Genomic DNA, 23,153 nt, shown 5'->3' on the forward strand with positions numbered 1-23,153 from the left:
CCTTAGTTGCACAATCAACAAAATCAGTCCAGTCCTGAGTCTGTGTCTTCTGGGTGTCTCTGAACTTCAACCTGTACTGTTCAGTGGTTAAGCCAAACCCATCTATTAGGACACTCTTCAGGACTTTGTAATTGTTTGCATCCTCATGTCTGACAGTGAGGAGCTTATCTCTCCCTTTCTCTGAAAAGGAGTACCATAAGATTGCTGCCCACTGTTCCTCAGGAACCTGCTGTACCATGCAGGCTCTCTCAAGAGCAGTTATCCACTTGTGGATGTCATCCCCTTCCTTGTAGGGGGGCACAATCTTTGTCAGGTTTCTACTATCATAGGACCTGGGTTTCTCTTTAGGAATATTGCTGCCACCAGTGGCATCTAAGCCACACAATTTTTGCTCTCTTGCCAAGGCAAGTTTAGCTTGAGCTAAGGTAAGTCTAGCTTGACTCAGGGCTACCTCCTCTCTCTCTATTTGGAGTTTGACAGCCCTCATTCTAGCCCTATGCTCAATCTTCTGAGAAGCAGTCATGCCTCTCTCTGATTCTCTGGAGGCACTAGAAATATGAGAGTCCCCTGAGGGAGATCTCATTCTTCTGTTGCCTGGGAGAATAACATGGTGGGATCTGGGGAGGTGCAGACCCTCTCCATTCCCCAGTAGGTCCAAGTTGGCCTGGCTAAGCCTGGCAACTGGGACCTGGCTACCCCTCTGATCCTGATCTTCTAAGTCCTCAACATCTGAGTCCTCCTCCTCCTCTTCTTCTTCCTCATCTTCCTCCTGAGGGGGGTCAGTTACAGGGGGGTTCCCTCCATTTCCTGTTTCTAGGGAAGCTTCCTTTGCCCGTTCTAAGTCATCCTGCTCTAGGATGGCTACCAGGATTTGGCAGGTGGGGCTTCTGCCCCTTTTTAACCCTCTTGATTTGCACAAGGCAATCAAGTCTCTGCGGGTTAGTTTGTCATAGCTGGAAGTTGCCTTGGTAAGGTCAACTGTCACAGGAGTAGACCCTGAGGCTTTTCCTGTGTCAGACATGGCTGCTAGTGAGGTGTAAGTGGTGCACTTACCTACACTAAGTGTTTTCCTACTGTACCTTGCTAGTGAGTTTTAGTCAGGGTGTGCTAATCCCTTTTATCTACAACTACTAAGTTCAGTAGAACTTAATATGCTAAGCTTTTGATTTATATGTACCTAGAGGTACTTGATGTGATCTTTCAATTTGATACAAAGATTGCAATGGTAAAACAACAGCAAGCTCAAATCCGCACCGCTGCTCACCAATGTGAGAAGTTGGCCTGATAGGTGATGTTTCCAATTCTGGAACCACCTATTATCAGACCAAACAATCCCTTATGGTGTCTGGTTGTAAGTCAACCTTATTAGACAAGCTATCCTAGGGGTAGCATGGACTAAGCAGCCTAAAGGCTTAACTTAAGAGGTCGTGTTAAGCGAGCTGTTTTACCACATACAATCCTGTAGTACCAAATGAAAGGACACCACACAAGTATATATTATAAAAATATATGTATTTATTACTAAAAACAATCCCCAGTATTCTTTATGAATAAAGGGGCACAAGCGTTAAATCAAAAGCACTGTTTAAACATACAAAGTTGCACAATTATGGATGAGGGCAGGGGGCCACTCAAACCATATACTAAACAAGTGGTATAAGAGATGCCACTCGAGCAGTGGTTAGGCCTAGGGCCTAGGGAATCGCTGGGAGCAGTCAGGACAAGCAATGCTGAAGTCGGGAATGGCCCTCGGGATTCGGGAGCAGTGCGGAAAGCGCACGCATGCACCAATGTTAACCAATGGTGCGTAAAAAGTGTAAAGTTAGAGTTTAAGGACACTTCCGCTGAACCTAGAGGAACAAAACTTAAGACACAGACCCTAGAGATGTGTACCAGTGTGGGAACACCGGCGGAGCAAAGTTACCTCACCCACAGGAAGCGGGTGCACAGGGTCGAAGTGGCGTCGGGTTTTGACACGCAGGTTCTTGGCGCTTGAAGTTGAAGATGCTGCAGGCGATGTGAAGGAAAAGTGTCCGGTGGATCCAAGGGTGGATCTGAAGTGGTGAAGACCTGAAAGCAGAGGGGACAGTGTTCAAAGTCACTGACCAGTGACCACCGTGGAACCAGATTGGAACCAGGCAAAGTCGGGTGCAAACAGGTGATGAGGTGTTGCTTCTCTCTGCAGCCACGTGGACACGAAGAGGTCAAGGACGTCCAGGAGTCGATCACGGGCTGTCCCTCGAAGGCTCTAGCTGATGGCGGTGTTGGCAACTCGATTGAAGCAAACAAGCCTTGGCTAATGCGAGCCACGGGGAAAGTGAAAAAGGCTTATTACTCGGACCAGCAAGGTCAGAGCGGGTACTCCTTTCTACAGGAGCGAGGGCAGGTCTGGAGCAACCAGACTCACAGTGTAAATCGTAGGTTTCGTCGCCAAGATGGCCGCTGACCACGTGACAAGCGGCCGGGATGGCGAGTCGAGTGGCACAAAGCAAAAGGGCCCCACGCAGATCGTGGAGATGCTGGAGGACTGATCTTTGGTGCAAATGCTGCTCGATTATGGGGCTTCTCAAACCCCAAAGCACAGAGTCGAGGGTGCCTCGGGTGCTGCGCAGTCAGCGTCTCGGGGGTCTTTCAAGATGTCCGCTCCCACGTCTCTCGGTGCCTCCACGGGTCCCTTCTTTGCAGGGACTGTGGATCGGGCTGGGAGAAGTCTGGGAAGCTGGGTCTTGTTAGGCTCTGCACTCGGGCTCCGGCGGGAGGCGGCGGCAAAGCAGACGTCGAGGTGCTGGGTAGTGCCTGTGTTCACAGGGTGGCCCCTCCTAGGCCACAAGGGAGATGCTCTTCAGTCTTCTGTTCATCAGAATGTCGAAGTCCAGTCGTCTTCTTAGTTTAAAGGTGATTTCAGGATGATCTGAAGTGTCTTGGCATTGCTCCCACTCTTATTCGAATCTGGGGGGCTGGATTACCTGCTAGGTCCCCTCCTATGGGTGGGACCCAGGAAGTGGGTGGATACACCCCCTTCCTTTGATCCAGGCCGCCCTGGCACGAGGGCTGGAGTGCCCCAGAACCGGTTTGGCCGGATTATGCAAGGGGCAGCCTTGTGCTCCCCATGCAGTGTCTGGTTTCTTTCAAACCTCCCTGCTACAATCCACTATCTCCTGTCTGAGGGGGTGTAACACCCCCCTGCGACAGGAAACCCTTTGTCCAGGCCCCATTTGGCTGAGTTTCGGTCAGCTTCAGGGGGTCAGACTCTTGTCTGTGGCAGAGGCATCCATTTTGTGGATCTAAGGTCCTTTTAGAAATTAACCGCATTTAAGTAAAGTAACATGTCTTACCCCTCTAGAGGGGTGGAATGCTATCCCCGTCGCCAGAACTGGCGAGGGGATAGTATTCCAAATCGTATGACACCTTACACGACATGTTTTGATAAAGCCAAACCAGAGTTGCTATATAACCGCGAGGATTATAAGGCACTTAAGAGTATATGGTATGGCGTTATCCTGAAACAGCTTAGGGAGTTGTTCCCGACAGCTGCAGACAGGCTCAGCTCATGCTAGAGCTCCATCTCACATTAAACCACGCACTCTGCCTCCAGGATTGATGAGGCCTTCCATAGGAGTGGCTCACAGGTTTATATGTGTCCAGATATAGGTTTAGATATAGGTATACTATACCTAAGTAAGGGGTGATTACACCACCTTACCCCAGCTGAGTGATCAGCCAGTTGTGTCAATTTAAGAACCAGCCAGGGGTGGCAAAAGATATGCTGCAGCCCCTGGTAGGCCTTGGTGGCCCCTATGCCCTGGGCACCTATAGTGCATTATACAGGGGCTGACAAGGAGTCCATTTCCAATTGTGGTATGTACCTAGGGTACATGGAATCCATTTTACAGAGAGAGCAGATGGCCTGGGGCCCTGATTAGCAGGGAACCAGGTCAACTAAGTCGAAAACCAGCTAAACACAGGCAAAAAATCTGGGGTAACCATAGTCAGGTAGCCACCTTCCTACACATGTGCATGGTTTGTTTTACAGAAGAGGGCACGTTTCACAATGGGCAGTTATCGTTGACGCTTCCAAATTTTGCAGTGTTTTTAAATGGGCCAAAAATAATAGAACATTATTGCAATGTATGCCATTCCACATTCCAAGCGTACCAGCACCAATATTGAGGGGTACAGCATGCAACGGAGTATGGGGCGAGGGGACAGGTATGTGGTAAGGGTAAAAGGAGAGGAGGTAGAGAGCTGGAAAATACATTCATTCTCACCGAGTTCTTACACAGAAAGAAAAAAGTGGTTTCCTAAAAGTGAGTATGGATGGATAGAACACTGCCAAGAAAGAAGTCGAGATCTTTGGCAAGAACCATGGGACTGTGGCCCCACATCCAGAATCCACACCAGGAACCTCTGAATAATCATTGACAGAAAACTGGACATGACTGCACAAGTCACGCCGTCACTGCATCTAGCTTCCACTCCCTGAAGATGCTACAGAAGATCTTCTAATGGCTTCTATGCAACACTAGAAAAACTGTCACTCACGCCCTAGTCACCATCAACTTGGACTATAGGAACATCCTCTAGGCCAGGATTACCAAGCAACTTACTAGAAGACAATAAACCATCCAGAACTCGGCAGCCAGACTCAACCTCAATCTCCCACACAGAACTCAAATCACACTACACCTCAGGGAACAACCCTGGCTCCCCACACACAAACACACTCAATTCAGACTCCTCACATGCACATTCAAGGAACTAAATACCTTTGACACAACCTACCCGAGCAGTCGCATCTCCTTCCACCAACCACCCAAGCAGCTCCTCTCCAAATACACAGAAGCAGATCAGGAGGGCGAGCATTCTCTTAAATCGCTCCTAAAGTTTCTGTAAGAACATACCACCTAGAACACCTCTCATGTCCATAAAGCACTACACAGACACATGAACATTCACTCACACCTCACCAACAAAGGGTGATGTTTACAAAAATATACATGGATTCATTTACATGTTCTATAAAGTTCTGTTCTTGGTCATACGACCACAGGAAAGTACTTTTCTGCCTGGAGAGCAGCTAACACTGCAGACACTGTCAAGTGAGCACATCCTCCCGCCACCTGTACGAAATTCAAAATGTAGTGTGTTTGGCTAAAACATAACCTGGTGTTGAAGATTCTGGTCCTTGCCCAATGGAACGAATATTTGAGTAAGTATGACAAAAGGGGTGTAATACAGACAAGTGGCAAGACTGTGGGAAGATGGCGTTGAGCGCCAATGTAGAGTAGAGTTGAGCAAATATTGCAAACATGAACTGTATTATTACAAGTTAAGCTCACTACAAAGGAGATGGATCGGGAGAGGTGTGGCGCAGCGGCCAGGGCGACTGACGCTGGCATCTGGGGACCACTGTTCGATCCCCGGCTCCGGCGGCAGGTTAGCCCAGCACCATGTGACTCTGGGCAATAGCTCGCTTAATCTTCCCGACGGCCCCCAGCGCCTAGAGACCCTAACGGGTGATTGTGCGCTTTACAAATGTGGACTTTACTTTACTTTACTTTATTGTGAATACACGCAGCGGTGTAACGCAAAACGATGCCCCCAACCCCACTGCAGAATGTAATGAGAGGCCCCTGAGTCTCCCATATCTCATAGATATTCTTGGTCTTTGACTGAAAGCTGGCCCCCCGAAGGTTTGGGAGGTCTGTGAAGCCCTGGGTCCACCGTGCACCTCTGGGGCTGCAGAGGCCTGTGCTACTCCCTTGAGTACACGTCTAAATAGTGTGAATGAGGTTGAAGTGGGTAAGAAGGAATTTGCCTGGACGGATCTGTCCTCAGTTAGATCGCACTAAGCGAGTCCCTCTCCGCTCCTTTATATCTGAAATATTATCCACCATGTGCATTCTTCTACAAGGGTCTCCATTCTCACCTTACTTGTTCAACGTCTACATTTCTCCACTAGCTGTCCTCTTATCCACTCCTTGACTTTCAGTTTAACAATTATACGGACTACACTAAGCTGCGCTTATGCCTGAGTGGACATGTCACAAAAACAATGAGCTTTAGAAGTGCATACCGGGAATTAGGAAGTGTTTGTGTAGGCACAGTCTTAAGCTCAACACCGAACAAACACAAATCCTAGCAGCTGGCAGGAGGGCAGACCTCTGGCACACCACCTACTGGACAGGGGAGATGGGTTCAGGAACTTCTCCCTGAAATAGAATTACACATCTTGGTGTAAAGGAAGTCTGGTCTACAAAGGTAAACTGAAGTCTCATATGTGGTACTTTTCGATTCCTTTCAAAGGCTTAAACATTCCTTTATTTCAAAATCCGGTGCACTAAAAAGGTCAGATACGGTGGTCGCTCCTTTACTGTTCAGACCCCCACACTCTGGAAGGTGCTTGCTTTATAACCGAGGAAGCTGCTATTACTTCTGCTTTTTTGGAAAAAATGCAAGAATTGGCCTATCAAACACAAGTTCTTCCTCCTCAACCTTCCGAGTGCGACCCTACGCTGCAGGTAGAATCCTGCTTCGTAGCTCCAGTTCTAGCAAAGACATCTAGGCTACTTAAGAAGCCATCAGTTCTTCAGCTCTGTGCTTTCTTTTTAGTTCTTCTATTGCTTCTCACCAGTCTTCTCCACCTGCGTTCTTTCCTATGATTTATAATTTAAAATGTAAATAGTGCTAAAGCTTGAGCTGAAATCCAAATCCAATTAACATATGGTAGGTGCAGTAGTCTGTGAGAAAAGTTCGACTGAATGAATGAATCTGAAGTTTCCCCGGGCACTTCGATAATATTCCTTCTCTGAGCTCAGACACCAGCCTGTTTCATAAATGTCATTTAAAAGTACGTTTCTCAACGAGGTTTGGGTATATGGCTCAGTACCAAATTTTTCAACTGAGTTAATGTAGGAATACTGCATCGATCATCAGTGATTAAGAAACTGTGAGGCTGGCTTTATTTAAAACTATGTCGATCAGCTCTATCATCATAAAACTGACGGCCAAGTAAAATCTATTTATCGTATGTGCTCACCATGGTGTAATAGTTGGAAGAACATGTGTGTGCATGGCAGTGGTGGTGTCCGTGTGTGTGCATGGCAGTGGTGGTGTCCGTGTGTGTGTATGGCAGTGGTGGTGTCTGTGTCTGCATGGCAGTGGTGGTTTCCATGTGTGCAAGGCAGTGGTGTTGGTGGTGTCTGTGAGTGCATGGCAGTGGTGGTGTTCATGTGTGTGTATGGCAGTGGTGATGTCCGTGTGTGCATGGCAGTGGTCGTTTCCCTGTGTGTATGGCAGTGGTGGTGTCCGTGTGTGCATGGCAGTGGTGGTGGCTGTGTGTGTGTGCAAGGCAGTGGTGGTGTCTGTGTGTGCAAGGCAGTGGTGGTGTCTGTGCGTGCAAGGCAGTGGTGGTGTCTGTGTGGGCAAGGCAGTGGTGGTGTCTGTGTCTGCATGGCTGTGGTGGTTTCCTTGTGTGCAAGGCAGTGGTGGTGTCTGTGTGTGCATGGCAGTGGTGGTGTTCGTGTGTGTGTGTATGGCAGTGGTGATGTCCGTGTGTGCATGGCAGTGGTCGTTTCCCTGTGTGCATGGCAGTGGTGGTGTCCGTGTGTGTATGAGAGTGGTGGTGTCCGAGTGTGCATGGCAGTGGTGGTGTCTGTGTCTGCATGGCAGTGGTGGTTTCCGTGTGTGCAAGGAAGTGGTGGTGCCTGTGTGTGCATGGCAGTGGTGGTGTCTGTCTGCATGGCAGTGGGGGTGTCCGTGTGTGCATGGGAGTGGTGGTGTCCGTGTCTGCATGGCAGTGGTGGTGTCCGTGTGTGCATGGGAGTGGTGGTGTCCATGTGTGCATGGGAGTGTTGGTGTCCATGTGTGCATGGTAGTGGTGGTGTCCGTGTGTGCATGGCAGTGGTGGTGTCTGTGTGTGCATGGCAGTGGTGGTTTCCGTGTGTGCAAGGCAGTGGTGGTGTCTGTGTGTGCATGGCAGTGGTGGTTTCTCTGTGTGTATGGCAGTGGTGGTGTCCGTGTCTGCATGGCAGTGGTGGTGTCTGTGTCTGCATGGCAGTGGTGTTTTCCGTGTGTGCAAGGCAGTGGTGGTTTCCGTGTGTGCAAGGCAGTGGTGGTTTCCGTGTGTGCAAGGCAGTGGTGGTGGTGGTGTCTGTGTGTGCATGGCAGTGGTGGTGTTCGTGTGTGTGTATGGCAGTGGTGATGTCCGTGTGTGCATGGCAGTGGTCGTTTCCCTGTGTGTGTGGCAGTGGTGGTGTCCGTGTGTGCATGGCAGTGGTGGTGTATGTGTCTGCATGGCAGTGGTGGGGTCTGTGTCTGCATGGCAGTGGTGGTTTCTGTGTGTGCAAGGCAGTGGTGGTGTCTGTGTGTGCATGGCAGTGGTGGTGTTCGTGTGTGTGTATGGCAGTGGTGATGTCCGTGTGTGCATGGCAGTGGTCGTTTCCCTGTGTGTATGGCAGTGGTGGTGTCCGTGTGTGCATGGCAGTGGTGGTGTCCGTGTGTGCATGGCAGTGGTGGTGTCTATGTGTGCATGCCAGTGGTGGTGTCTGTGTGTGCAAGGCAGTGGTGGTGTCTGTGTGTGCAAGGCAGTGGTGGTGTCTGTGTGTGCAAGGCAGTGGTGGTGTCTGTGTGTGCATTGCAGTGGTGGTGTCTGTGTGTGCATGGCAATGGTGGTGTCCGTGTGTACATAGCAGTGGTGGTGTTCGTGTGTGTGTATGGTAGTGGTGGTGTCCGTGTGTGCATGGCAGTGGTGGTTTCCCTGTGTGTATGGCAGTGGTGGTGTCCGTGTGTGCATGACAGTGTTGGTGTCTGTGTCTGCATGGCTGTGGTGGTTTCCGTGTGTGCAAGGCAGTGGTGGTGTCTGTGTGTGCATGGCAGTGGTGGTGTTCGTGTGTGTGTATGGCAGTGGTGATGTCCGTGTGTGCATGGCAGTGGTCGTTTCCCTGTGTGTATGGCAGTGGTGGTGTCCGTGTGTGCATGGCAGTGGTGGTGTCTGTGTCTGCATGGCAGTGGTGGTTTCCGTGTGTGCAAGGCAGTGGTGGTGTTTGTGTGTGCATGGCAGTGGTGGTGTCTGTGTGTGCATGGGAGTGGTGGTGTCCGTGTGTGTATGGGAGTGGTGGTGTCTGTGTGTGCATGGCAGTGGTGGTGTCTGTGTCTGCATGGCAGTGGTGGTTTCCGTGTGCGCATGGCAGTGGTGGTGTCTGTGTGTGCATGGCAGTGGTGGTTTCCGTGTGTGCAAGGCAGTGGTGGTGTCTGTGTGTGCATGGCAGTGGTGGTGTTCGTGTGTGTGTATGGCAGTGGTGATGTCTGTGTGTGCATGGCAGTGGTCGTTTCCCTGTGTGTATGGCAGTGGTGGTTTCCGTGTGTGCAAGGCAGTGGTGGTGTCTGTGTGTGCATGGCAGTGGTGGTGTTCGTGTGTGTGTATGGCAGTGGTGATGTCCGTGTGTGCATGGCAGTGGTCGTTTCCCTTTGTGTATGGCAGTGGTGGTGTCCGTGTGTGCATGGCAGTGGTGGTGTCCGTGTGTGCATGGCAGTGGTGGTGTCTATGTGTGCATGCCAGTGGTGGTGTCTGTGTGTGCAAGGCAGTGGTGGTGTTTGTGTGTGCAAGGCAGTGGTGGTGTCTGTGTGTGCAAGGCAGTGGTGGTGTCTGTGTGTGCAAGGCAGTGGTGGTGTCTGTGTGTGCATTGCAGTGGTGGTGTCTGAGTGTGCATGGCAATGGTGGTGTCCGTGTGTGCATGGCAGTGGTGGTGTTTGTGTGTGTGTATGGTAGTGGTGGTGTCCGTGTGTGCATGGCAGTGGTGGTTTCCCTGTGTGTATGGCAGTGGTGGTGTCCCTGTGTGCATGACAGTGGTGGTGTCTGTGTCTGCATGGCTGTGGTGGTTTCCGTGTGTGCAAGGCAGTGGTGGTGTCTGTGTGTGCATGGCAGTGGTGGTGTTCGTGTGTGTGTATGGCAGTGGTGATGTCCGTGTGTGCATGGCAGTGGTCGTTTCCCTGTGTGTATGGCAGTGGTGGTGTCCGTGTGTGCATGGCAGTGGTGGTGTCTGTGTCTGCATGGCAGTGGTGGTTTCCGTGTGTGCAAGGCAGTGGTGGTGTTTGTGTGTGCATGGCAGTGGTGGTGTCTGTGTGTGCATGGGAGTGGTGGTGTCCGTGTGTGTATGGGAGTGGTGGTGTCTGTGTGTGCATGGCAGTGGTGGTGTCTGTGTCTGCATGGCAGTGGTGGTTTCCGTGTGCGCATGGCAGTGGTGGTGTCTGTGTGTGCATGGCAGTGGTGGTGTCTGTGTGTGCATGGGAGTGGTGGTGTCCGTGTGTGTATGGGAGTGATGGTGTCCGTGTGTGTATGGCAATGGTGGTGTCCGTGTGTGCATGGCAGTGTTGGTGTCCGTGTGTGCATGGCAGTGGTGGTGTCCGTGTGTGTGTATGGCAGTGGTGGTGTCCGTGTGTGCATGGCAGTGGCGGTTTCCCTGTGTGTATGGCAGTGGTGGTGTCTGTGTCTGCATGGCAGTGGTGGTTTCCATGTGTGCAAGGCAGTGGTGGTGGTGGTGTCTGTGTGTGCATGGCAGTGGTGGTGTTCATGTGTGTGTATGGCAGTGGTGGTTTCAGTGTGTGCATGGCAGTGGTCGTTTCCCTGTGTGTATGGCAGTGGTGGTGTCCGTGTGTGCATGGCAGTGGTGGTGTCTGTGTGTGCAAGGCAGTGGTGGTGTCTGTGTGTGCAAGGCAGTGGTGGTGTCTGTGTGTGCAAGGCAGTGGTGGTGTCTGTGTGTGCATGGCAGTGGTGGTGTCTGTGTGTGCAAGGCAGTGGTGGTGCCTGTGTGTGCAAGGCAGTGGTGGTGTCTGTGTGTGCATGGCAGTGGTGGTGTCTGTGTGTGCAAGGCAGTGGTGGTGTCTGTGTGTGCATTGCAGTGGTGGTGTCTGTGTGTGCATGGCAATGGTGGTGTCTGTGTGTGCATGGCAATGGTGGTGTCTGTGTGTGCATGGCAATGGTGGTGTCTGTGTGTGCATGGCAATGTTGGTGTCCGTGTGTGTATGGCAGTGGTGATGTCTACACAGATTGTAAAAGGACATCTACAATAGATTTAATATGTTTTTCAAGTCTTTTGAATCGGTTCATATTTTCCTCAACACAGTCTGCATTCACCTTCTTTGGGAAGCAGCATGTTGATCAATAATTTTGCAGGAGGATGAAGACAGGCTTATTCTGGGGAGACTGCAAAGGAAAAAAACACCTAGTTTGATATGCTGTTTCTAGTAAACAGATTTTTGTCCCAAGATATATCTTTTTAATGAGAGGAACTCAGAAACACACCTTGCATGAACTCGCAATAACATCCTTCAAGAGGAATGTGTTTGCTCACGTGTCCAAACATGCAAGCAAATAAACCACACCTTAATCTTTGACCGTATTCTTTAGTGTTTGGGGGAGAAAAAGCAGCGTGGATAGTAGTTTACTGAATTGCAGTCCTATGAGGAATAGTAACGGCAGGAAGTCACGTGACCTGCCAAGTCCGTCAAGTGGTCAGGGCGAAGCCAGTGATTGGCTTCAGGCCCAGACCCCAGGAACCCCAGAGGACAGGTATCCACATCATAGAGCCCACCTTCACAATACGCACTAATTGGCAGCCCATTGTTGCGGGCTATCCCTGGAGGTTGGCAGAGAGCGGAATGGCACAAAATCTGCACCTAACGCTCGCCCATGAAGTAGCTTGCCGCTAATCAGGCCTGGAGGTTCACAAACAGAGCACTGTCCGGCCTCTCCCATCGCGCCCTCCCTCTGCCAGTTCTTCAGTCCTGTGAGAAGGCCTTCCCTTCTAGTGCTTTTAATGCGACTCCTTTCATGGGCACAGAATGGACTTACAGTCAAGCCCCGGCTCTGATTACAGATGTGAAAACCTGACTAAAAACATGCAAAGTCTTCTTTATTCATGTGCTTGACATTTACCGGTCGAACAGCCATAATAACAGAGATAATAATTATCACCTAACATGAACCGTGCTAGGTGTGCAGAACCTTGTTGGAAAAAAAAAAACTCGACAATGAGGCACATTGAGTGAAGAGGCGTGTATTCTGCGCAAACGTGAAGCATTCAATCACAGCATGCCAGCAGCAGCGTGAAAAACAATGGGGACGGATAGAGATCCATATCATTCCAATCGTTTGACGAGCAATAAATCCAGGTGTTTTAGACACTAGAATCCGCGGCTACAGTTTCACCCTGTCCCTCGAGGCAAAACACATAAACTAACAAGGCGGCACTGACCCTAGTGAAGGAGACCGTGCGCCGGTATGCAGACTCCCCCTGCATTCTCCTGAAGTTCACGAGGCGCGCGAGCAGATCGCTGCCTCACTGTCATGCTGTGGAGGCTAGGCGCGCGACCCGATCACGGCCTTTCTGAAGTGCTCTGGAGAAAATACCTGGCCGCGCACAGCGTTATCCTATGGACAAACGCTGCGCGCGGCCAGGTCTTGTCTCCAGAGCACTATTTGTGCAGAGACGCCTGCAATAGGTTCTCGATACGAAAACGCGCTTTTAGCAAGTTATCGTAGCGAGACTTAAAAAGCTATGCTACACAAGCGGGACTAACTCAATCTGCACAGCATAAAACAAACAAAACCAGCGAAGAGAAAGCATGCAAATGAGAGTGACAAAAGACAAAGCCAACAGTAAGCAATGGGCAGAATGCATTTCTAGGTTAGCTTCCAGCATGACCCCAATATGTCTATGCAACCAGATAGCTGTGCGGTCTGCTTCGACCTAAAAATGGACAAAGGTATGTAAAATATATTTACGAGCCAAGGAGGATTTTTTAGGTCTCGCACCTGCGACGCATCGCAAAGCGATGTCGCAGCGAGGCCCATTGTCGGTGGTTCTGCTTATAAGGAGCTAAAAGGGAGACACGAGATGGGCACGCGCAGCCTTGCGGAATCGGATCTGGTTGCTCGCACGTTCACCATCTTCTTTCTCCCTTTTAGCTCCTTGTAAGCAGACACACACGAGCGCACACACACACACAGACACCCGACCCCACTCACGGGCTCACACACAAACAGACACACACGCACACACAGACACACACACGCACGCACACATTTCCCCCGCCCCATTCACCCCCACTCACCGGGCTCTTTCCGCTTGTCCCGCTCTCCCTCGGCAGGCAGCGGGTCAGTCTCGGCATGGGAGCCCCGCAGCGCTGGTCTTCACCCGGCCCCCTCCTGGGACCCGGGACTTCAGCTGCCGGCGCCGGGGCTCCCTCTTCATTACAAATAGCGAACATGCGCGGGCAGACCCCGCCCTCTCAGTCACAGCCCAGTTTCAGTTTCCCTGTCTTCCGTGTTCGCCGTCCGTGGTTTGAGCCATAGAGGTTGCCAACATGGTGCATCTACTGGCCCAGCTGCAATAACACATAAGTGAAGCCCCCATATCCAGAAGTGGGGTCCCGACGAGGGTTTGAGCGTCCGGCGAGCGTCTTTACATGTCCCCCGGAACCACTGGTGAGACACGAGGATAGTCGCTGCTTGGAGGCGTTTTTGTTGGCCACTCCCAAACTGACTGAATTGGGCTCAGTGCAGGAATCGGGACAGCTGCTGCAGACTGGTGATGCCAGCACGGTGAGACCGCTTGGTCTCCGTTGAGACAATAGAGGCCTGAGAATGCTGACCAGCAAAAGAGAGCCCCCCCCCCCAAGGGGAATGATTGGGGCCCGAGGCGAGCAATTTGAATGACCCCCTCCCTTACCAGGCTTGGCATGATGGGTTGGGCCGATACGTAGCAGTAACAAGCACCACAGTCTCCCTATTTCCTTGATATATGTCTATGCCCCTCCACCCCTCATGTCTGACTTTTATGCTAAACTGGGAGACCCCATACAGGAGTTTTTGGGGTGGCCAATGGCTGCTGGGCGGCGACATCAATGGGGTGAGTGAAGCGAACCTCGACCGCTCCTCGACCCCTTTGGACACGGGAAAAGGCCAGATGCTCCTTGCAACCTTTATACACAATCTGGATCCGGCTGACTTGTTGAGGGCGCATCACCCGGGGGAGAGGTGACATACTTTATATTCAGGGACACCCAGTTCATTCTCCTTCGCTGGACTACTTTATTTTGCATTGGAGAGAGAGCTGCCGGGTCTTAGATGTTAGATTGCTAGCCCGGGGACTTTCTGGCCATTCACCATTGGCGATAGATTTGGCTTGGGGTCCAGTAAGGTCAGCGATGTGCTGGCGCCTAAATCGCTGAAATCTTCAGAAAGAAGTCTTTAGGGAAATGTGCCAACAAGCGTGCCATCGCTTCCTCGCTGATAACAAGGCATCAGTGACTTCCCAAGGTACATTCTGGGAGGCCCAGAAAGCTACAGGACAGGGAGACATTATTAGCTATACTAAAGGTCAGAAAAAGCAAGGACGGCGGAAGGTCAAGGACCTTGGAGAAAGCATATCTGACCTGGAGGGCTGCTATGTGACCTCATTGCAGGATTTCCTTTTGCAGAATTCGTTACACATGCGGACCCTGCTTCAAAAGGAGCTCAAGAGGGAGGCTAGAGAGGTGTGAATGGCCACTCGCAGCAGAATTTACAAAATGGGGGATAAGGCTAGTAGGATCCTGTACTGAATGTGCACTCCTAAAAACTCTATGGCCTCGGTGGCCTATTTGGAGGCGGAAGAAGGGTCGCGTGTGACCAGGAGTGAACTAATTGCGTGCGCCTTCGCTTCCTACTATCGGGAATTGTGCATCGCAGACCCCTTGCTTTCACCTGCACACATTTGTGCTGGATCTGCCGATGCCTCCCTTATCCACGAGGACCGCAATCACTGGAAACTGATGTTACCTGCGACTAAGTGCATGCAGCTCTGGCACAGCTACAAGCTGGTAGACGTCTGGCCCAATGGTTTCATGGTGGAGTTTTGACGCTTGATGTGGTCCAAAACCAGCCCTCTGTAACTGGAGACTCTAAGGAAGCTTTAGAGGAGGGAATTACCCCAGCACCCTAGGACTGCAGAAATAGTTGTAATACCGAAACTCGGTATGGAGGGTACCGCACCATCGCACCCATGCTCCGCCACACCATCAACCGCTCCCTGTCGACTGCCTCGTTCCCCGAAGACTGGAAACACGCCGAGGTGAACCCCCTCCTAAAGAAACCCTCAGCGGACCCCACCGACCTCAAAAACTACAGACCCATCTCCCTGCTCCCGTTCCCAGCGAAAGTAATCGAGAAAGCCATCAACAGCCAACTCGCCACATTCATTGAAGAACACAACATCCTCGACTCCTCCCAATCCGGCTTCAGAAAAAACCACAGTACGGAAACCGCCCTCCTCGCCGCAACAGACGACATCCGCACCCTACTGGACAAAGGAGAAACAGTAGCCCTCATCCTCCTCGACCTATCAGCGGCGTTCGACACAGTCTCCCACCGCACCCTAATATGCAGACTCTATGACGCAGGAATCCAGGACAAGGCCCTCGACTGGATCTGCTCCTTTCTCTCCGACAGGACGCAGCGGGTCAGACTCCCCCTTTTCCTCTCGGACCCCACACCTACCACCTGCGGAGTCCCCCAGGGCTCCTCCCTCAGCCCGACGCTCTTCAACGTCTACATGGCTCCACTTGCCCCCATCGTCAGAACTTACAGACTCAACATCGTGTCATACGCAGGCGACACCCAGCTCATCCTCTCCCTATCCAACGAGACGCAACTTTCGAGAAGGCATGGAAGCTGTCGCCAAATGGATGAAAAACAGCTGCCTACAACTAAACACCAACAAAACAGAAGTACTCATCATGGGCCCAAACCCCGACGCCTGGAGCGACACCTGGTGGCCCACCGCCCTCGGAAACCCGCCAACCCCCACAGACCACGCACGCAACCTGGGAATCATCCTGGACTCCGAGCTCAAAATGGACCGCCAGATCAACTCTGTCTCATCTTCCTGCTTCCACACCCTCCGTCTCCTTCGTAAGACCTTCAAATGGATCCCCCTCGAACACCGAAAGACAGTCACTCACGCCCTGGTCACCAGCAGACTCGACTACGGCAACGCACTCTACGCCGGAATAAACAAAAACCTCATCCGCAAGCTACAGAACATCCAGAACGCCACCGCAAGACTGGTCCTCAACCTGCTAAAACACTGCCACATCTCCCAGCACCGGCGCACACTCCACTGGCTCCCCGTCGAGGCGAGAATCACCTTTAAGATCCTCACCCATGCACACAAGGCCCTCCACGGCACCGGACCAGCATACCTGAACAGCCGACTCAAATTCCACGCACCCCAAAGGACCCTACGATCAGCCCAGCTCTCCTACGCCGTGGTCCCCCGCACCAGAAAGACCAGATCGGGAGGCCGCTCATTCTCCTTCCTCGCTGCCAAAGCATGGAACGCCCTTCCGCTCCACCTCAGACAGACAACATCGCTCCCCATCTTCGCAAGAAACCTCAAAACCTGGCTCTTCGACAGACCCCCTCCTTGATGGAATGGAACCTGCACCCCCCCCCACCCCACCCCTAGCGCCTTGAGACTCTTACGGGTGAGTAGTCGCGCTTTAACAAACTCCTGATTGATTGATTGACGTGTGGCAAGGACTTTCGGCCAATATCACTGTTAAATTCAGAAGTGAAAATTTGGGCCAAGATGTTGACCAACCGACTCTCGGGAGTCATTACGCATCTAGTCCTCCTGATCACCCAATCAGTGTGATGGAGGCCGGGGCTGCAGGTGCCCGCAAGCCCGGAGCCCGCAGGTTTGGCCTCGCTGGACTGGACTCTGGGCTCGCTCGATAGATCCCTTATGTCGCAGGACGCCAGCGCGTGCACAGGGGTCTCGGTACATCCCTGCGGACGCTCCTGTAGGCCATGCTTGTGTTTATATACCTTTCTCCCTCCCCCCTCACCAGTGGTCCTCCGGATGGCCTGTTGATTTTAAAAATAATGAAAAAATAATGAACGCACCTCTTAATACTGGGACTATGAACACAAGGTGCAGCAAGGAACTGTGTATGAAGTTAAACACGTAACATCATGTGTTTCCCAGCCGCTGCATATGCAGGTGGGCATGTTACATCTATGAAGAACATCCCGCTTTGGCCATATTTAACGTCAATTTGAGACTTATAAAGAAATGATGTAGAAACATTTTACGGCATGGTCTTTCCATCCCCAGGAAAATAGCCTAAAGACCCAGCCATTACAAATCCAGGTATGAAAATAAAATAGAAACATATATTAATCTCGTGTTTTACAGGCACCATGGCTGAAATATATTTTTTTCTCTTTTTGCTAAATGCATTCCAACAGCTTCTCTCATACCATCCTTAGACTTTGTTGTCGCCAGAGCCATCTTAGACAGGGGCGGCACGGCACCTTGCTTCAAATGGGTACACAGAGCTTACCTATCATTTCTTTTAGCACTAATTCCACACTCTGGCACTTGTTCATTCTCTTCTAGCTTTTCTATCAATCATTTTCTTCTCTTCCTTTGGTACCTATATTCCCTCCATTTCCGATTCTCTCCTTCTGACTTCTTTCTCATCAACGTATTGTATCTTTATTTAAGTTAAAACTTTGTGTATGTGAGACTTTTGAAATATTGTATTTATGAATTGTGTTTTACATGATCAAAATAGTTTTTAAATAAATGTGCTTTTGAAACATACTAAAAAAGTTTTAATTGATTTTTGGGTCCTGTTTTGACAGTTGACTGAGGGTATTTGAGCGACCTTCGAATGATTGAGTGTGGATTATTCTTGAAATTGTGATCCAAGAGAAATCCTTTTTTAATACATCATTCGTCAATATAGTGCCAATTGCTTGCTTCAACAAGCATTTGCAATGCAATAGGTCTCGCATTAGGAAAGTTTGAGCTATTGGTATTGTAAATGACAATTGTTTTTATTAAGTGCGATAGATAGACAGAGTGAGGGCAATAGATAGATAGACAGATAAAGTGTCTTTATGTTGCATTGAGTAGAGTGTAAGTATGTGGCATGTAATTATGTAGCACTGAGTGGTAATATGGGGAGTGTATGTTGTATTCAGTAGAGTGTAATTTTGTGGCATGTAAATTTGTGGCACTGAGTGGTATTTGGAGTGTATGTTGCATTGAGTGCAGTGTAATTATGTAGCATATAATTATGTGGCACTGAGTGGTATTGTGTGGAGAGTGTGTTACATTCAGTAGAGTGTAATTATGTGGTGTGTAATTATCTGGCACTGAGTGGTATTTGGAGTGTATGTTGCATGGAGTGCAGTGTAATTATGTTGCATATAATTATGTGGCACTGAGTGGTATTATGGAGAGGTTATGTTGTATTCAGTAGAGTGTAATTGTGTGGCGTGTAATTATGTGGCACTGAGTGGTATTATTTGGAGTGTATGTTGCATTGAGTGCAGTGTAATTATGTGGCGTGCAATTATGTGGCACTGAATGGTATTTGGAGTGTATGTTGCATTGAGTGCAGTGTAATTATCTGGTCGTGTAATTATATGGCACTGAGTGGTATTGTAGGAGTGTATGTTGCATTGAGTGCAGTGTAATTATGTAGCGTATAATTATGTGGCACTGAGTGGTATTGTGTGGAGTGTGTGTTGCATTCAGTAGAGTGTAATTATGTGGCGTGTAATTATGTGGCACTGAGTGGTATTTGGAGTGTTTGCTGCATTGAGTGCTGTGTAATTATATGGCACTTAGTGGTATTGTAGGAGTGTATGTTGCATTGAGTGCAGTGTAATTATGTAGCGTATAATTATGTGGCACTGAGTGGTATTGTAGGAGTGTATGTTGCATTGAGTGCAGGGTAATTATGTGGCGTGTAATTATGTGGCACTGAGTGGTATTTGGAGTGTATGTTACAGTGAGTGCAGTGTAATTATGTGGAGTGCAATTATGTGGCACTGAGTGGTATTTGGAGTGTATGTTCCATTGTAGAGTGTGTGAGGGTGCAGAGTGTGAGGGTGCAGAGTGTGAGGAGTGTGAGTGTGAGTAGTGTGAAAGTGTGAGGGTGCAGAGTGTGTGAGGGTGCAGAGTGTGTGAGGGTGCAGAGTGTGTGAGGGTGCAGAGTGTGTGAGGGTGCAGAGTGTGTGAGGGTGCAGTGTGTGTGTGGGTGTAGTGTGTGTGAGGGTGCAGTGTGTGTGAGGGTGCAGTGTGTGTGAGGGTGCAGAGTGTGTGAGGGTGCAGTGTGTGTGAGGGTGCAGAGTGTGTGTGGGTTCTAATTTTGCACAAAAAAATACATAAACAAGTTTTCGCACAGCATTGTCGTGTTGTACCTCAACATCTGGAGTGCAAGACTGTCAGGGTGTCTTTTTGTAACTGTTGTAGCCTGAACCCAAGTAACCTCACCTCATATTAAAAATGTTGTCCCTCCTTCAAAGAGCTGCAGAATACCAAGTGAGCTGTAGATGGTTTGGGCCCGCTTGAGGATTCCAAGATCACTGGGGGTTTGCACACATGTTTTTCACCAGGTGGAACTGGGTAGAGTCTTGGCTGAATTTGCACATGGAAAAACACTATATTGTTATCCTTTCTTTTAAGATGCGGAGCTGTAAGTGTTGGAAAGGCGATCCCGGGGGAGGCAGAAGATGTCTGACTGACCACCCCTAGGTCCACCCCTCCGTCGAGAAGTAGCTGAGCGTTATCGAGAGGCCTCCTGGGTGAGGGTCCTCTCCTAGGATCGTACAGCAGAGTAATCACACCACTACAAATGGACACCACACAAGAGGATAAGTTCTTAGGCTTTATCAAGAATAAAGGTTGCTTGTTCTCAGCGATATGTACAGGCAGATCGAGGGATCTGGAAAGTCTCGTAAATAAGGGACAGGGTAGCGGGACAGTCTCAGTACTGGTGAAGGATGGGATACCCTGCGCACAGCTCTCAATCCTCGAGCCGGGGGGGGTCCGAGAGGTCGGGCCACGGCAGCGCCAGCAGGACTCGACAGGTGGTCTTTAACGGAGAGGGGGCCGCGGCAGCGCCAGCAGGCCTCAAGGTGGTTTTGGCGAGGATGGGCCGCGGCAGCGCCAGCAGGCTCCAAAGATGGTTCAACGAAGATGGACTGCGGCAGCGCCAGCAGGCTCCAAAGATGGTTCAACGAAGATGGACCACGGCAGCGCCAGCAGGCTCCAAAGATGGTTCAGCGAAGATGGATCGCGGCAGCGCCAGCAGGCTCCAAAGATGGTTCAGCGAAGATGGACCGCGGCAGCGCCAGCAGGCTCCAAAGATGGTTCAGCGAAGATGGACCGCGGCAGCGCCAGCAGGCTCCAAAGATGGTTCAACGAAGGTGGACTGCGGCAGCGCCAGCAGGCTCCACAGATGGTTCAGCGAAGATGGGTAATAAGTTCTTCTCGGGGTCAGCCGCGACAGCGTCAGCAGGGCTCTCGACTCCAGGATACAACTGGCGTCCTACTCCAGGGCTGGCCCAGATATAGGACTGGAGTCCTTTGATATCCGGACCCTCGCGCCTGGGGGTCAGAGGGGCCGGGATGGTGGTGTCCAGACACCCAGCAGGGGGGTGGAGCCAGCGCCCAGGGAGGCCGGAGGGCGATCGATACCAGGTGTCCGGGGACGGCTGGAGGGCCATCGAAACTCCCCTCCTCTTGGATCCGTTGAGTGGCCACTCTACCACCCGGGGGGATCTTGGTGCCTCGATGTCGGGGCTTCGCTGGGGCCTTGGCCGGGGCCGAGGCCACGTGCTCGGGACGTGATGAGCCCCAGATGGAGTCGGGCGAGGCCTCGTGCTCGTAACGTGATGGGCCAAGATGGAGTCGGGCCTGTAGGAGTGGTCCGGAGTGGTAGCCGGACCGGCAGGGTTGTGGCGTGCAGGGTTCGCGGTGTTCCAGGGGGGAGAGTTGTGGTTCGATGGAGGGCCGATGTCGTCCTGGGCCCGCCATGCGGGAGGGGTAGGACCACGCCATGAGGCCGGGTCCAACAGTAAGTAATGTGGTAATACTCCATGCGGCACCTACTGCACCCTGCAGCATCAGTTTTTATAGGGCGTGGTATTACCACAGCAACACTTTGTGTTGTTTGTGGTAACCTGAACTATAGGGGAGCCAAAGACTGCTATCACTATAGCACTCTTGTGAAATTTATATCAATGCTATGAATGGCGGGAGAGGGGTGAATGGACAGGAGATGTGAATGGACAGGAGATGTGAATGGGCAGGAGAGCAGTGAATGGGCAGGAGAGCAGTGAATAGGCAGGAGAGAGGTGGGTGGGCAGGAGAGGGGTGACCTGGCAGGAGAGCAGTGAATGAGCAGGAGAGGGGTAAATGGGCAGGACTGGTGAATGGGCAGGAGAGCAGTAAATGGCAGGGGAGGGGTGAGTGGGCAGGGGAGCGGTGAATGGGCAGGAGAGCAGTGAATGGCAGGGGAGAGTTAAATGGGCAGGTGAAAGGCGAATGGGCAGGAGAGGGGTGAATGGCGGGAGAGGGGTGAATGGCAGGAGAGGGGTGAATGGCGGGAGAGGGGTGAATGACGGGAGAGGGGTGACTGGGCTGGAGATCAGTGAATGGGAAGGAAATGGGTGAATGGGCAGGAGAGCTGTGAATGGACAGGAGAGCTGTGAATGGGCAGGAGAGCTGTCAATGGGCAGGAGAGCTGTGAATGGGAAGGAGAGGGGTGACTGGGCAAGAGAGGGGTGACTGGGCAGGAGAGGGGTGACTGGGCAGGAGAGGGGTGAGTGGGCAGGAGAGGGGTGACTGGGCAGGAGAGGCGTGACTGGGCAGGAGAGGCGTGACTGGGCAGGAGAGGGGTGAATGGGCAGGAGAGCAGTGAATGGGCAGGAGAGCAGTTAATGGGCAGGAGAGCAGTTAATGGGCAGGAGAGCGGTGAACGGGCAGGAGGGGGTGAAAGGGCAGGAGGGGGCAATGGGCAGGAGGGGGGCGGGAGGGGGTGAATAGCGGGAGAGGGTGACTGGGCAAGAGAGCAGTGAATGAGCAGGAGAGCATTGATGGGCAGGAGAGCGGTGAATGGGCAGGAGAGGGTTTACTGGTGGGATAGGGGTGAATGAGCAGGAGAGGGATGAATGAGCTGGAGAGCGGTGAATGGGGCGGAGGGCGGTGAATGAGCAGGAGAGGATTTACTGGTTTGAGAGGGGTGGGTGGGCAGGAGAGCGGTGTTGGGCAGGGGTGTGGTGAATGGGCAGGAGAGCGGTGATGGGCAGGAGAGTGGTGAATGGGCAGGAGAGTGGTGAATGGGCAGGAGAGTGGTGAATGGGCAGGAGAGTGGTGAATGGGCAGGAAAGTGGTGAATGGGCAAGAGAGCAGAGAATGGACAGGAGCACTGAAATGGGCAGGAGAGGGGTGGATGGGGATGAGAGGGGTGAATGGGGGAGAGGGGTGACTTGGCAGGACGGCGATGAATGGGCAGGAGGGTGGTGAATGGGCAGGAAAGGGGTGAATGGCGGGTGAGTGGATAAGGGGTGGGAAGGCGGTGAATAAGGAGTAACTGGAAAATGGCGATGGTAAAAATAAGTTTGTTGAACGTGGATCCGGGGTGTGCAGCACCTCCTCTGAAGAGAGGGGGAAGCGTGGAGGCGGGGAAGGGACACTGAGGCCTGAGGAGGCAGCCGGGGCGCTGCACGTAGGAGAGGGCGCATCAGTGGATGTGAAGGTCGGCAGAGGGGGGAGAGTTCGAGGAGAGGTAAGAGTGGAGGAGGGGCTGTGAACAGGCTAGTGACCGAGGGCAGGAGGGGGGGTTGCGAGAACATAGGGGCGAATAAAGCTAAGGGCGGACAGACAGGAGCCGCACCCCATGGAAGGTGAGGGACAGCCACGGCAGAACGGGGGCTTGGTGCTGCCACAAAGGTGAAGTTGCTGACCTGGTACCTGCGGCCCTTGGGGGCCATGACATTTCTTGGCCGCTTCAGACCGCCCTGAGCGGTGGGGGCCACTTGGGACTCCCCTAGGCACTGATTGGGGCACAGATCCCTGTAACTGGAGAGCCCGGCAGCAGTGCCAGGCACCGTATACGCAACGCATCCAAGGCATGGTGTAAAGCGCACTGACTGCCAAGGCCTCAGTCTCTCGGCGCTGCACCTCGCCTCAAGCCTCTCTGTCCTGAATGGTTGCATCTGGGGCAGAAGAATAAACAACTGGACAGCACGGGACGAGTCAATGTATGAATGGATACATGTATGGATGAATAGACTGCGAGCTGCGTAG

The sequence above is a fragment of the Lissotriton helveticus genome, chromosome 8 (genome assembly GCF_964261635.1).
Source record: "Lissotriton helveticus chromosome 8, aLisHel1.1, whole genome shotgun sequence".
Classification (NCBI taxonomy): Eukaryota; Metazoa; Chordata; class Amphibia; order Caudata; family Salamandridae; genus Lissotriton; species Lissotriton helveticus.